General features: G+C 31.0%; 1 pseudogene; it reads right to left on the bottom strand.

The window, feature by feature from the left end:
• Nucleotides 1–3,181: 3,181 nt before the first annotated feature.
• LOC125846087 (probable rhamnogalacturonate lyase B) lies at nt 3,182–13,933 on the bottom strand (annotated as a pseudogene).
• Nucleotides 13,934–15,802: the final 1,869 nt, after the last annotated feature.

Here is a 15,802-nt window from a genome sequence, read left to right on the forward strand (position 1 = left end):
TGTCTCAACATCAATGTCTGTATCAATCATAGCCTACTTATGCTCTTCTATCCCCTCAATATCAGTTATCACATGACTTATTCAACAAATTCAAGTCACATATAACACATTTAGCTCGTTTTATTCCCCATCTTTCATTTACAACAATTTCAATTAACAAATAAAACCCATCCTCAATCCCCATTACTCCCCAACACAATTAGGAAAGTAGTCATGCGTAGTCTAAGAGTTTTACAAAGTTTGGAAGCCACTTGCCTTAAAATGAACTCCAAAAGTTACTTGACTTGAGCCTTTCCTTTCCGAGTATAATCCGGATCACGATATTCAAACAATTATTCACAATCACAATTCGAGTCCAATGACACCAAAATCAAGAAATTTAGGGAAAAAGGGCAAAAGAGTCCAAAAGTCTCATACCGAAAAACGATACCCAAATCTGGAAATTTTTTATGTAAAATGATCCTTAAAGTATTTGGAAGCTAATGGTGAAAACCAATTTGAAAACGGAGTTGAAATCAATTCACAAACTCAATTTGAAGGGAAATCCACGTTCTTGAAGAAGCCTAAATTATTCGGATCCGAAACCCTGACTCGAAAATGAAATATATCTTGAAAACCATCTTACCCATGCTTAGATAAGTTCAAATATGAAATTTCATCAAAAACGGAGTTAAGATCGACCTTGAAATTCTCAATTTATCAAACTTTAACTTTACCGGGAAAGTCCAAATTGTGCGCGGTTAATATGATCAAAATAATCGATGAATCAATAATTTTATGTTAAAATCAGTTTACCCATAACATAAGGATCGTAAATATACCTTTTTCATCAAAAAGGGAGTCCAAATCAATAAAACCCCAATTTTTCCCGAGAGATTTACGGATAGGGAAAAGAAAAAAAACCAAATAAAGAAATTACGAGAAAATGTCGAATTGAAGATTGAATACTAACCCTCATATTAATTCAAGAAGAAACCCGTAAGAATCACTCCATTCCGATCTCTAGAACTCCCGATATGCTCAAAATACCAAATGAACACAGTCTGAGATTTTTATAACATTACATGGTTGTTATGCACCAGAAAAACAGCAGTTAATCTTTCACTAAAAAGGCCGTAATTTCCTCATACGATAGTGAAATGACCCGATTCTTTTTTGTAAATGTCTTAAATAATGATACGGACCTGCTCGTTCAATCGGAGCTCAATTTCATGCTCGTTTGCCCAGTCAAATATCATTTCTACTCGGTAAACAATTATTTCTTATTTGCGATAAAAGTCCAATCTCGGATTAGCGAAAATGCACCAAAATTTGCAGATAAGTCCTATAATTCATGCTCAAAATTTCAGAACCTTCGGAATAATTTTTCGACCTTTAAAACTAATAATGAACCCTTTAGTTGCCACAATTTGCTGAAATAGTGTCAAAGCATCCAAGAAGCTTAAAAGCTCACCCAAAACTCATTTGGCACTTCCCGAACACAAACCAAATATGCTACTAGCTTGAAAATGACATTTCGGACTCAATGAAATCGTCGGAATTTGAATTCGAGGTCTCCTTGACCCGGTATCCGATAAGGCGTCAAGAAACTAACTTTAGGCTCAAAAACTCGAAACGCACTCGGGGCCTCTAAAAATTCAACCAAGACTCATTCTAGACTTAGAATCACCCCCTGAATCCAACGGTGCCCTCGGAATTCCATTTCGAGCACCGGAACCTTGTTTGTTGACCAAAGTCAACTCTTGATCAAAATTTCACAATTTTTGCAACTTAGGACCTCAAATCTTCGTTTTAACTCCAAATTCGATTCCGTAAATTCTCATAGACCCATTTCAACATTCTAAAACTGCTAGAATCGACAGAAATCCGATTCGAGTCTCGAAACTCCAAATGACTCGAAATAACACTTTTAACCAAACTTTAACTCTTAAAAACTCAACTTTCCAAAAACTCAACTTTTCATCAACTTTCCTTCAAACCAACTTCGAAAATACAACAATTAGGACTCGGGGCAACTATCGGGAGGGGTAAAACGGTCATTTTATGAAAATTTCCAAAAATGACCTTTAGGGTCATTACACTCAACGCGACCGATACATCACCTAAAGTAATGTATCCGAGAATAGGAAAGAGTAGGGATTTTTGTAATTTTTCCAAATGGTATGAAATTTTAGAAAATGTGATAAAATAAGTTATGTATTTAAGTAATTTTTTCAGTTTTTAATTTCTTTGTTTCTACTTTTATATTTTTTTTAAGTACATAATAAAAGCTATTTTTTATTACAGCTCGATATAACATGTCAAAACAAAAAAAAATGAAAATAATTTAATGAAATTTCTTATGTGTTAAATTGGGCTACACATCAAGCTAATTTCAATGAGCTTAAATGACCTAAGCTGATAAATGAACTAATCAATAACTCATCCAAATTTAAACAACTCAATCAAATTATATTTTTATGAGCTAATTTTACTACCTCTCAAATAATAACTATGCAAAATGTTGTGATTGAAAATTATTTGATGATCTTAGAGAAATTTATATTATGTGATAACTATTAGGAGTTGTGAGTTATTAGAAAGGTAGTTGTAACATCAGTATTGTATATATTGAAGGCTAAAAGTATTCCAATAAATTTCCTATGGAATGTCCGTTAGGAATTGCCATTTTTTTTCAGTATAAGGTACATAAATTTTATATATTTTTGGAGATAATTACATTTTAACTTGGAAGTTTTTTCTATTACAAAAATTTCAGATTTTCATAGCTTTCGGATACATTTCTTGGTTGTCCAATACATTGTAAATGATACATTACTTAATGGGAGAATATATCTGAGAGGGGATAGGGTTGCATCCGAGAGGGGATTTTTGTAATTCTTTTAAATGGTAAGAATTTTAGAGATTATGATATCTTAAGTTATAGTTTTATATATTTTTTCCTTTTCTATAATGACATTATATGAATATGAATTAATCGGACTAGTAAATTTCAGACTCCAAATAAGTAACAAAAAAAAAAAAAGATTCTGTAAGGCCCGAAAAAAGTTGAATTGAAAAAGTATTCATCTTTATAGTAAATAAAAATATATATTATCATTCTTTCACTTTTAAATAGCGTTTATAATAAACAATTTTTTTTAAAAAAAAGGAAAAGGAATCCGAGAAAATAACCATCTTATTACTGATGAGGTCCTTCAAAACGAATATAATCATACATTACACCTTCAAAAGGGGAGAGACCGCTTGATTGTACCAGAAAAATTGTGTTTGTTCCTTTGACAAGCAATTTGCCTTCTATTCCAATGCTATAAAGCCAATATAATCCATGAATTCCATGTCTTGCGATCGCATTACTTCCTCCTATATGTCCTGTCAAAATATGAGGTTTTTGTATTTTTTCATCGTTGACATAAACCTTAAGAAAAAAACAACCAAAAAATAAACTTTAGTTAGTTAAAGACATAATATGTTCTATACTGCTCGAATTCTCTAATAATAATACTGTACTTATATTTATAAAAATATTATCATCTCGATATTATATTAAAAAAAATTCAAACAACATCACACATATTCGAAATAATAAGTCAAGAAATTAAAGGGAATATAAATACATACATCAGCTTAATGAGCTGCAGCAAGAGCCAACTGGAGAGTGTAATTTGAGGCAATATTAACATTGGCAAGGTTAAATATAATTTCCATGAAGTACCTTTATATGTCTTATTTCCTATTTTCCAGCAAAAAAAAAAACACCAATTAATTTTTTATTAAAATATTTTATCTAATGATTGTTAAAAAAAAATAAAAATGGTCAATATATATATACATACCGTCTGACCTTTTTATTATTAATTAATAATCATTTATGTTAGGCTCTCTATGAAACTGATCTTTCATGTTATGTTCTATATACATAACAATAATTTACTATAGTCTATAGCAACCAAAACATATCGAAGCAAATGACGTTATTATAAAAGATTTGACTATATAAACGAACTTACCGAGTAACTTGAGCATAAAACCAATCTTTTGAGTAATTGCTAGTCCCAACATTGTAGACAAGATCATTTTTCGGATATAAAACACCATATTGTTCCCACAAACCATATTGTCTAAATTTGCAAACCAAAATTTAGAGTAAATAAACAACAACAAAAAATTACAATTAATTAATCTTTTTAATATATATAAAAAATATATTTTTGAAATTTACTTTGATTCAGAATTATTTGTGTATTTGTGAACTTTGAATTGTGAAGGTGGATTTGGAATAAAAAATTCAACAGCAGTTCTATCTGGTATACCAATTTCCCAAATTGTAGCTCCATTTCTTGGAGGTTTATATATCAAAGTACCTAATTTAATATTTGAACCTATATTTTGGTATATACACAAAAAATTACAAAAAAAAAGAAAAAAAGATTAGCAACTATTGTTTAGAATTAAGAAATAATAACAAATGATCAGTAATTAAGTAAGAAAGTAGAATTAACCTGGAGTAACTTCTATATTTGAAGTGTATTTGTAATCCCCAATAAAACCTGAAACTGTTGCATACAAGTTATATGTACCGAATATGACATTTTCTATTATAAAGTTTCCTTTACCATCGGTTTTAGTCCAAAACTGATAGCCCTGGAGATTATAAAATGTAATGAAATAAAAAAGATTAATAAATTTATATAATTAAAATATTCTTCAAATTTTTTTATAAATCATATAATTAACCTTACTTTGTTTTCTCTTTGCCAAGATCCAGCTTCTCCTGGTGGCCCTAATCCTATATAAGCATTGGATGCTGCCACATTTTGTTTACTGATAAACCTTATAAAATAAAAACACAAAAAAAATATTAATCGGTTAACAAATAGACATTATTATAACAATAATAACATGCTCAGTATAATCTCGTAAGTGAAAAAGACGTACTTGTCATTAACTGAGCATAATCTCGTAAGTGAAAAAGACGTACCTGTCATTAACAAATAGTTGGCCTCTAACAGTTCCTCTTTGATTAGATTTGATGTAGTCTTTTGAAAGTGCAAATTCATAATTAAGGTCAACTTGCAACTTCTTGATTCATCTGTATTTTTGGTTAATGTGATTTGACACGAAGTTTACAAAATATGTATAATATATAAAAATGTGACACCCTGGATAGAAAATAAGCCTTTGAAGAAAGAGTGCACATCACATCTTAATTGAATCTTATTATAAAAATGAGTTCAGAATTAACTGTTGAGCTAGGTTGTCTTTAGGATCAAATCCAAAGACACAAATCTGAACGAAAGGAAGACAATATCTTAACAGTTGGATCATGTGAAGTGTCGGAGTTAAAAGGAGTACCGAATATAGATAATGGATTATTTTTTTCTAAAACGGACTAAAAAGAAAAATAAGACACGTAAACCGAAATCAATACATACTCTTTTCTTTGCATCATTCCAAAGTATGGAAGGATTTGCCTTAGCAGCAGCATTTTAATTTAGATACACAAAAACAGGACCAATAACTTTTTTCCATGATTCTCCTTGTTGAAATTTAATTGCTAAATCCTCTCCAGCATAATGTGTACTACAAAATACCTTGCAATTATAAATAAATAAATAAAAAAATTAATTAATATAATTATACACTAAAAAAACATTATAGAAATTAATTAATTAATGACTTACAGTAAGTATAGTTGGACCAACATGTGTAGTAAGATCTTGTTTAAGAGGTCCTCCAATACGATATTCATTACTTGGATTAATCATCCAAAATCCTAATGGAGGATTAGTAGTACTAATCCATCCATAAACTTTACCATCTTTATCATCATTTGAATAGAAATACTTGTCATCCACCTACATAATTATGTGGGAGGATCATGTTATCGACTATCATTACCGTCAGAAATTGTGACAGGATGAATATGATCATACCTCTAACACGTACCCTTAATCAAAGACAATGGTCATGAATATATAGTCAAAAACAAAATCAATATTTAAAGTTTATAAATTCTGAATTTGAAGGTCAAGTTATGAAGGATCATATATACTTATTGAGTTAATTCGTATAATATGAATATGAATTAGTCGATTTATAAGTTTATAATTATTATAGAATTGTATCTCTCCTTTTAAATCTAGATTAGCCGGATTAGTGAGAAGAACAGCTTCTTTATAGCCAAACACTTGGCCTTTGTTTCGATCCACGTCTGTTGGCATGACACGTTGCCTCTCATCAGAAACAACCATGTAATTAAACCTATATACATAGATATACAATGTCAATATACTATATATTTATTTTTAGAAAAAAATATATCTTTATCAATGATTGAGAAAATTTAGATTAAAAAAAATACATACATGTTTGTTTGAAGCCTAAACACAAGCCTGATGTTTTGTATAGACGAAATTGGCCATCCTTTTAAACGTTCAACGATTGAATACGTATAAAATCCTGGTGCATCGCGTAGTATTATAAACTTGAAATTAATTCTCTATATATCAGTATATTGCTATAACGGTCAAAAGATATTTAGAGAAACAACGACGTTATTATAAAGAAGTTTGATCGTATGTTTTGACAATGTAACATTATTTTTTGCGCTATCAAATTTGTTTAAAATATAATTTTAATAAAAGAAATACTTACCTTTTATCAATGTTTAAGGGAGGTTGGTTTGATTGAGAAGCATTCCATTTTCTTTTAAATGAAAGTTCTGTCTGGTTTTCATTGTGAATTATTACCTAAAACCTTGTTCCTATAAACCTGCAAAACCAAGAGTATATTGGACTTAATTTCAATTTTTTACTGTCGTACGGATAGAATTCTTCCATTCTTAATCATCATAAGTCCCGGGGACAAGTCTTGTGAATGACAAAACCCTTGATAGAGAACATTTCTTCCTTTAATAAGATCTACGCAACACAAATCTGAATGTATAGTGCCAGTGAGTATCAGACAATTAAAAAATACTATAATAATAACAAACACAAATTTTCAGTAGATTCCATCACAAATTGGCTTTTTAGAAATGTTTTCGGTGGAATTTTCTATTATAACGTTCGTTGGAAATTCACATTTTATAATAGTGAAAATATATCCCCAAAAAAGAGATAACATTAATTTTCAATTATCCATGATGTTACGTACGGATTCAAACTATGAAACTAACTCTCGCAAAAATGCAAGATAAGACAACATACAGTTACAATAGATCATTACATTGTGGTTAGTTCTTTCATCATACCCCACACATAACTAAAACTTAGTGTATCGAGTTGTTTTTTTAATTGTTTCGTCAAACATTAATTTGAGACAAGAAGGTAAAACTTTACTTTTGTGAAAAACTTGTACGAGGGTTAGTGTTACTCCAAACAGTATCCCAATACCTGAAATAGAAATAACTAAATATTATTAGTAATTAACTTCTACATTAAACAAAAATTTAAATAATTAATCAAAGTTTATAGATTAATTAATTACCCTCTTTTGGTTTCATCATTTTTGATGGATAATATATTTTGAACCCCACCATATGATATGCCAATGCCTTGGCCATCTGGTGTTGATAAAGTAATATTAATGAATCTATTACTTATTCGTCTGTAAAATTTAAATTCTGAATTTATGTCTGCTACGAGTAGGGGTCACAAAATTAATTAGCACATAATTAAAAGGTGTAAACATATAGGAAAAAAAAAGACTTTGCTAAACATAGGTTTTTACTTGTTTAGGTTGTTTGTCCAATTTGACCGGAGGCATTGTTGTCAATCTTGGTATGTTTTAACAACAAAGAAATAATAAAGTTAGGTGAATGCTCATGATTTAATTAAATCTACTTCATACGAAAATTATAACATATAAATAAATCACGTTACACTAAAAAGGGTCATGTAATTCTCAAAAATCATATATCTTGTATATAGTGTCAAGAAACATGTATTAAGAAATCGAAACGAAAAAAGGTCAAGAACAATTTTGACCGCTTTCCATTTCTATCGAGGGACAAAAATGCTCCTCAATCAATTTCTAACAAGAGACAAAAATACTCCTCGATAAATAGTATAAGGGCAATTTTAATCATTTTCCCTTGAATAAAAATTTAGAGACTTACCCATTGTGAGGATGACAATCAGCTACTATGAACAACAACAAAGCAACCATATATCTCCACATTGTCTGCATTTTCACTTTAAATCAAAATTCAATACATTCAAATAAAAATATCAGATTTGAATAATTTATCAAATAATATCACAAAAGGAAAAAATTACTAGGTGATTTTTATAATCTATCAATTTTTTTTAGTGAACAAAGTTACTCGATACTGTAGGTTACATACCTCTAATTTGCTAATCTTTTGTATAGGTAATAATATGATATTTTTACTGTATTGAGCTTATATATAAGCTTTGAAATTGCTCATTAAATTAGATAATTTTCCTAAAATGTAAATCTTAAAAGAGAATATAGTTGACTAATGAAAAGAAAAGAAGCAAAAGTCATTTATTTTCTAAATAAAAGTCAATTAATAGAAATTTACATAAAAACATAATAGGAAATACTATTACAATAAAGATGTCAAATTAATTTTTTCATTAGACAATTTACCTTCTTATATGTTCTACATTTCAAGAAAAATAAAATATTACAAGTTTATATATAATATCGCGATAAATTGAGGTTTAGTAATAGATACGCGCAAATACACTTATTATCTGCACAAATGCAGTTACACAAAGATGTTGTATACGCGAAAATACATTTAATTTAGTAAGTGCAGAAATATAACACGCAAATAATGTATATACTCACAGATACACTTATTATCTGCACAAATACAATTACCCAAAGATATTGTATACATGAAAATACTGTTATTAATTAAGTACACAAATACAACACGCGAATAATGTATATTTCCGCTATATATATATATAAATATATATATATACCTCTTGATACAATGTATTCCTCTACTTTTCGTAATTAAGTAAGATAATCAATATTTTTTTTTTGAAAATCTAAATGCAAAATAAAATAAAATTAGGAAATATTTTTCAAAAATAATTCTGACAATGGAGGTCTTGTCATACAAAGTGCAGGCCTGTGGATGAAAGGGCCTGAGCAAATTGGGCCCTATTCTAATGGCCCATTTTTATTTGTTGTTATCAAATCTGCAATCCATTAGATTATGCATAGATTGGACATTTTGACACGACACTCACTCATTAGCAGCCAAGTATTAAAAAGTTCCAACTTCCAACCTGACACACTTATCTATTAAAAAAGGAAATCGACGAAAAGAAAATTCGTAATCGTTATTCTTCGAGTGTACACAAAGTAAATTATGTTTTTATGGTTAGTTTGCAAACTACATAGGAGAAGAAAAACGTATTAGATAAGTCATGTGTGAAGAATTTGATTCAGAAGACCAAAATTCTTAGTATCGTAAGTAAGGGGTTTTGAACTTGAGATCTCCAAGAGGAAAAATAGTACTAGTTTGCATTTTATAGAAGTGACAATAGTTTGTGTGAGGTCTTTTTTTATGTCACGAGTAGTTGGATCTGAATTTTATATTTTTGAATTTACATATACCGACTTTATTAACTTGGGGAAATAAAAATTTTAAAAATATAGTATGACACAATTTTTTATTTAATCGAAACTTTAATATAGATTTCGAATATTGAGAAAAAAAAATTGTGACTAGCTCCTTACATATGGACAGTTAAGTTGTGATGAGGATTGCAGTGGTTATATATTATTATTATTATTATTATTATTATTGTTATTATTATTATTTATTATATGTTTTCGGTTGTAGGTGATGAATTAAAGTGATATAATATATAGTAATATTATTTGTTGGCCATAACATAACAACAAACAAATTAATATAATGATGATTTCACCCATAAGACTTTTTGGAATAGTGATGAAATGCTTCATGAAAATATGATAACGATAAGGATTGGTAGTAGTAATATCTTTGGATTTTATATAACTTCTTTTCTAAAAATAGAAAAGAAAAAAACTAACAAGAAACAATAAAGGTTAAGAAGGTAGGGTTATTTATAAATATATAGATCATATGTATAAAAATTATCATAATTTATTAAGATTAAAATAATCAGATGTCATAGAGTACAAAAATTTCGAAATAATAAGATGCTATGAGGTGAGAAGGAAGCTAAAAACCCTCAATTTACAGAAATTCCAAATCTTTTTTTCCTACAAATAAATAATTAGTTAAATATAAAAAAGATTTGTGTTTCTTTTTTTATGATTCTGTTATTAGAATTTGAGCTTCAATTATTTTTTTACTAAGAGCGAAAAAAATTGTTATCGTTCTATAATTCTACGATATTACTTATTTTAGTATTGCTTTTAACCTAATTAATGTGTTTTATTTTGGAGTCTAATAAAATATGAATAATAATACATTAGTTCATATAATCTCTTTCGATTTATTTTTTTGACAAGATGGATAACTAATTTTCTCCAAAATAAATAATATAAAGTCAGCTACATTTTTCTTTAATAAAAGTTTGTCCCCGCTACAATAGAAAATCCCTATTCTACGCTAACAATTAATCATAAATATTCTTTCCCTTAACATTTGGCAATGTATTAATAATAAAATAATTCAAACAAGAAACTATGCTTTATATCAATTAAAAGATTCTTATATTTGCCACAAAACCTAGTCAAACTTTTGCTAGTAAAAATCAATGAAGGTTTCAAAGTGAAAGTGGGCATTTAAGACCTCGGGTTCGAGTTTTAGGTATGAAAAAATTTACCTCTCTTCGAACGGAGTCTTATGCGATGCAAATTCAAAATAATTAGACTTTAATATGGATATCAGACACTGAGTGGGAAAAAAACGGCATTTAGGTTTTATTCTATTTTTTAGAATTGGCGTAAATATGGTCCTTGAGCAATTATTCTTCCGAACTACAGTAAAATTACTTCTTGTATTTACTCGTATATTACTCAACAATACTAATTTTTTTGCTTATAGACTATAATCAAATATTTGAAATAACTTACAAAATTATAGATAATTGTCTATTGTTTACTCAAGAGACTATTAGTATTAGTATGTTCAAAGCGAATTTTTAAGTCGCGATTTAAAAGGTTCATAAATTAAAATATAATTATTTCACCAAAAAGAATAATCGACGAATATTTCACAAGTGAAAGGGATATAAAAAGAAAAAAGGGAAAAAATAGTAAATTAATTTAAATTAATGAAAGGGTCCTTAATATTTTCTTTTTAGAGGATTTAGTCACTAATGTTTTCAAGTAGTGCATGGAAAATGACGTTGTGATGGAATCCAATATTTTAAAATTGGAATGTTCGTCATATCATAGTCTAAATTAATGTGTTTTGTAGACGTTCCACTCATAATTAATGAGTGTCACAATGAAATTATTTTTTAAAACTAAAAAATAAAAATGGACCCCCTTAGTCCTTTCGGGAAAAAAGAACAGTCTGATGCACAAATCATCCCATGTTATTAAATTTCGAAAAGAGCCGCATCTAAGGTGTGCGATGAGTTGATGAAGACAGTCTGTCGTAATACAAGTATTAGTAGCTGCTTCCACGAGTATCAGCATTGGCCACAGAAGTATTGGGGGCCATTTCGACGACTTAGCAAGAAAAAAAAAAGGATCAACTCGTGGAAGTTTAGAAGCGCCTTGATACCATAAAGAAACGAGAGCAAAGATGGGATTGGATAACATAATTGCATTCACAACTGAAAGTTATGCAAACTCTATTAGTGTGTGGTCGGGTGCTGAAGTATTCTATGACATCTTGCGACTTGCATCATATCTTGTAGTTGGATCATTAACTATATATGTTCCCACAGGTAGCAACTGATCCATGGCTTTAAGACTTACTACTACTTCATTTTGATGCTCTCTCTGATTGTTGTACTTCATTTTTTAACTATACCTGTTTTCAGGCACTGCTCACTGATGGTTATTACTGTAATGTAATATAGATTAGATTAAACTGAATATGAATCTTAGCCTTTGGACTAAAAATAGGACTTGTGTCAACAATCTAAAACTCACAGATAAAATCAAATTTTAGAATTAGCCCAAAAAACACAAGATCAATTGTAAGGATTTTATATCGGAAGAGAATTACAAGGTTTAAACATCTACTATGCTCTCTATATAGTTTCATAATCATTATTGGTAATGGTGAAGAAAATTCATGATGGCTTTGTTAACTCTTTTATTGCCCTAACACTCAATGGAGTGGGTGGAGAACCATAAGGTCTCTGATTCTAGTTCCGGTACAAGCAAAAAGTAGCCTAGGCCAGATTTCACTTGAGTAGTCACAGCTGAAGAATAGGTGTTCAATAGTCTCATTGTCCTTGTTGCATAACTCACATTGTTGTTCATCAACTACACCCCATTGTAGCAATCTGTCTTTTGTATGTAGTCTTCTAAGGGCAGCCAATCTAACGATAAAAATCCATTTTGGAGAACCTGGATTGTTGCAAATAATTTTTCTCCACTGTACTTTTTGGAACTCACCCCTCATCAAGACATACATCTTCCTAATGGAATAACTATGCATGTTTGACAAATCACTAACTTGTAAACCAATGTTCTGTAGGCATAACTTCATCTTCAAAATCTTTTGTGTTGGGTTAGATTCCCATATTGGCCTTCCTTTTATATAGTAACAATGCACCCATCTAACCCATAATGTATCTTTTTTAGAGCACCGGTTCCAGAGCAATTTGCTAATGGCTGCTCTGTTCCACACTGTAATATCAAGAATGTGTAGGCCACCAGCAGTTCTTGGTAACCACACCTTATCCCAGGCTAGCAAAGCCTTCTTTGTTACTTCTGTACCTCCCGTCCACAAGAACCTCTTACAAGTTGATTCTATAAGTTTGATCACCTTGGCGGGTAACACAAAAATTTGTGACCAATAAATCTGGATAGAGAATAATACAGATTTAATTAGCTGCTTTCTGCCTGCGTAAGATAGAAACTTTGTTGTCCAACATGTTATTCTTCCTAGAATCTTGTCAATCAAGGGTAGGCATTGGGTGATTGATAGTCGTTTAGTACTTAGAGGCCCTAAGTATCTAAAAGGCATCTCACCTCTAGTAAATCCAAGAATATTCAAGATAGCTGTCTGATTTATGGCATTCACCCCTCCAAAATATACAACAATTTTGTCTTTTGTTTGCAATCAGACCAGAAGCATGAGAAAATTGTTGAAAATAATCAAACAGCAGCTGTCACCTTTGCAAAATAATAATAAGTCATCAGCAAAACCTAATTGAATTAGTTTTACCTTTGAGCACCTGGGGTGAAACTTAAATTCAGGACGGGTCATTAGGCTCTTCAATAATCGTGAGAAGTATTCCATTGCTAAAACAAAGAGAAAGGGGGACATAGGGTCTGTCTCAATCCTCTCTTAGCATCAAAAGGTACAGAAGGCCAGCCATTGATATAGATTGAGTAAGACACAGTTTGAAGGCACTCCATTATCCCGTGTATGAATTTTGTAGGGAAATTCAGATGTGTCATTACTTGCTTGACAAAGATCCATTCTAGTGAATCATAGGCTTTTTGCAGATCTACTTTAAGCATACATCTAGGAGACCCCCTTTCTTCGATAACCCTTAACCAGTTCATGACTTAAGATAACTTTGACATGCAAATTTTATACAGACATTTGAAGTTATACTTTGTAGACTAATGAACCTTTTAACAGGGAACCAAGACAATGGAAGCAATCTGGACTCATGGTGTTCAAAAATTATGCTTTAGCAAAGAAGCCATGAAAAACATGAAAAGGCTTAGATTATTATGCATCATGAGTTTTCGTACACATGATGACTCCATTGAGTACCTGCCCAACAACTTGCGTTGGTTTGTCAGTCATAGTTATCCTTGGGAGTCATTATTAGAAAATTTTGAACCTAAGAAGCTTGTTTGTCTTGATCTCCAAAAGAGTTCCCTCCGTCAATTATGGACCGGCATAAAGGTACAATTGTTGAATTCAATTTTCATTATTTTTCTTTTTGTCAAATACGTACATAGATAGACTCTCAAATTTTAAATAAATTTTGGTCTAAAGTTGTTGGGGTGGTCCAATTAGAGTCAAAACTGAGGGACCAGTTTCGTTGGCTATTTTGTATAGAGAATTCGAATTTGATGAAACGAATGAAAATTAGTTGTTGAGCTTTTTAATTTTAACAACATAAAAATACTTAGCTTAGTTGAAATAAAAGATAATTTTATATAAATTGGGTTGGATCAAATTTGATTCAATGAGAGTAAGATATTTTTTATTGGTCCACTAGCCAAATCTTAATTATCCTGGGCAGCATCCTAATTCTTCTGTGTTTTGAATAGCAGCATTTGCCGTCTCTATGAAAGCTAGATCTTAGAGATTCAGAAAGGCTGATTCAAACGCCAGATTTCACACAAATGACAAATTTGGAGTATTTGGATCTGCGTAACTGTAGTGATCTTGAAGAGGTTCACCGTTCCTTGGAGTGTTGCAGAAAACTCATTGTGTTAAATTTGCAGAGGTGTAGATGCCTAAATAAGTTTCATGTGTTAACGTGGAATCTCTTGGATCTCTGACTCTACTACATTGCTCTAATTTAGAAAAATTTCCAGAAATCCTCGGAAGAATGAAGCCAGAGTTAGAGATCAAGATGAGCTGGTCGGGGCTAAGGGAAATACCATCATCTATTATTCAGCAATACGCATGTCACCTTGCGGAGTTAAGTTTGAGTGATATGAAAAAACTTGTAGCACTTCCAAGCAGCATTTGTCAGTTGAAAGGTTTGGTGAAGCTGGATGTGTCATACAGCTCAAAACTTGAAAGCTTGCCAGAAGAGATTGGTTATTTATAAAACATGGAGGAGCTTCATGCTAGCTTTACTCTAATCTCACGACCTCCGTCTTCCATTATCCTCTTGAACAAGCTTAAAATCTTAAGTTTTAGATTAGACTTGAAACCTATGTCTTTTGCCACAAAAGAATCAAAATATAGAGTGTACTTGGTGTTCCCTGAGGTGAATGAAGGGTTACGCTCATTGGAAATTCTGAATCTCAGTTTCTGCAATCTAATAGATGGAGGACTTCCGGAAGACATTGGATGTTTATCCACTTTGAAAGAGTTGAATCTCAGGGGAAATAATTTTGAGTGTTTGCCTCGAAGCATAGCCCAACTTGGTTCTCTTCTATCCTTGGACTTATCAGAGTGCAGGAGGCTTAAAGAGTTTCTAAGTGTTAACATGGCAGATGGGTTACGGTCGTTGGAAATTCTGGATCTCAGCTACTGCAATCTAATAGATGGAGGACTTCCGGACGACATTGGATGTTTATCCTCTTTAAAAGAGTTGAATCTCAATAGAAACAATTTTGAGCTTTTGCCTCAAAGCATAGCCCAACTAGGTTCTCTTCGATTGTTGGACTTATCTGATGCATTGAGGCTTAAAGAGTTTCTAGGTGTTAACATGGCTGATGGGTTACGCTCATTGGAAATTCTGAAACTCAGGAACTGCAATCTAATAAATGGAGAACTTCTGGACGACATTGGACATTTATCCTCGTTGAAATACTTGTACCTCAATATAAATAATTTTGAGTGTTTACCTGAAAGCATAGCCCAACTAGGTTCTCTTCAATTCTTGGACTTATCATATTGCAAGAGGCTCAAAGAGTTGCCAGGTTTCAAGGGGATGCAATACTTGAATACTTTGGATCTCAGTTTCTGCGATCTAACAGATGGAGGACT

Source organism: Solanum stenotomum, chromosome 11 (assembly GCF_019186545.1).
Source record: "Solanum stenotomum isolate F172 chromosome 11, ASM1918654v1, whole genome shotgun sequence".
NCBI classification, from domain to species: domain Eukaryota; kingdom Viridiplantae; phylum Streptophyta; class Magnoliopsida; order Solanales; family Solanaceae; genus Solanum; species Solanum stenotomum.